At 34.9% G+C, this 1,735-nt stretch overlaps 1 pseudogene; it reads left to right on the forward strand.

The window, feature by feature from the left end:
- Positions 1 to 363: 363 nt before the first annotated feature.
- On the forward strand, positions 364 to 1,249 carry LOC103211582 (annotated as a pseudogene).
- The last annotated feature ends 486 nt before the right edge of the window (positions 1,250 to 1,735 follow it).

The following is a 1,735-nucleotide window of genomic DNA, read 5'->3' on the forward strand; positions in this document are numbered from 1 at the left end:
CTTCTGAAGCACTTCTTGCTGGGTTGAAACAGGCAGTGAATAGATAGCAACAAATATGTTAAGTATTTATTCACAAGAAAACTAGATTTAGATATGCACATGGCAGTAATGAAAAATATATGTGTTATGTTCATGAGAAAGTTTCTGATTTATGTATCATTCCTACAATAAGAATTAGAATATTATGGACATTAATAAAGCACTACATGGTTTACTTTCCAAAATATTAGAGACATAAATAGTGATTAGAATTAGGAAAAGTGCAAGAGAAAAACAACTGAAAGCTGTCTTCTCATCATTTAATTCTTCATGTGTTTAGGGCTTCCCTGACTGCCTCCCAGATATGAGATGTCTCACCCAGAGATGTCTAATTCCACCATGATGATGGGCTTTCTCCTGATGGGGTTTTCTGATGTATGGGAACTACGAATTTTGAATGTCGTATCCTTCTCTATAATGTATTTGATGACTCTCATTGGGAATTTTCTTATTGTTATTGTCACCACCCTGGACAAGAGCCTTCATACTCCAATGTACTTCTTTCTCAGGAATCTGTCCGTCTTGGATGCATGCTACATTTCAGTAATGGTCCCTAATTCATGTCTCAACTCCCTGCTTGACAACAGTGCAATTTCCAAGTTAGGATGCATAGCACAAGTCTTCTTCATGGTTTTCTCTGTGTATGTGGAGCTACTGTTCCTCACCATCATGGCCCATGACCGTTATGTGGCCATCTGCCATCCTCTGCACTACCCTGTGATCATGAACCCTCGGGTCTGTGTCCAGATGACACTGGCTTCCGTCCTCAGTGGTCTTGTTTATGCAGGATTCCACACAGGCTACACCTTCAGGCTGCCCTTTTGTCATTCCCACATAATTCATCAGTTTTTCTGTGACATCCCCTCTCTGTTAAAACTCTCCTGCTCTGACACCTTCAGCAATGAGATGACACTCCTTGCTTCTTCTATAGTGGTTGCTGGAGGTTGTTTCATCTTCATCATCAAGTCTTACATACATATATTTTCTACTGTGCTCAAGTTCCCAGTTGGAGCAAACAGAACAAAGGCCTTTTCCACTTGCATCCCTCATATCTTCGTGGTGTTGATCTTCCTCATTTCCCTTTGCTATGAGTATGTAAGGCCATCTACAATGTCTGCAACCATCCAAGACATAGTAATCTCTGTGTTCTATTCCATAATTCCCCCATTCTTCAACCCTATTATCTATAGTCTTAGAAATGAACAAATAAAATATGCCTTTATAAAAATCATGAAAAAAATATTTTAGAATATGTATATGAAATTGGTTATTAGCTGAAATTCATGTTTCCAAAAATAAATTGAGATCATAGTTTAAAATTGTATAGATGCACTTATGTAAATTTATTATATAAATTCATTAAAATATATCATTTATCAAAGTTTTTACTTTATAAAAACTTTGATTGTTTGAATTAGCAATAGATAAGAGATTTGATATTATGAATAAGCAAGTCCCAGTCACATGTGCTTGGTATGTTAAAAGCTCCCAATGAAAATTTTAGTCTCAAAAAGCCAGAAATGTCATCTTTAGCAATATTTTATGTTAAAATTTATCTTCTGTATATCCATGTTTAAAATATTGGTACACCTAGAAAGAACATTGTAACAATTTATTTTGAAATACAGCACTTACTATTATAGAATAAATTAAAATATTCAGTCATTTTTTCATTTGAAAAATAATTATGAAAATA

This window comes from Orycteropus afer, unplaced genomic scaffold (assembly GCF_000298275.1).
Source record: "Orycteropus afer afer isolate SDZICR_OR568_19922 unplaced genomic scaffold, OryAfe1.0 scaffold00762, whole genome shotgun sequence".
Classification (NCBI taxonomy): Eukaryota; Metazoa; Chordata; class Mammalia; order Tubulidentata; family Orycteropodidae; genus Orycteropus; species Orycteropus afer.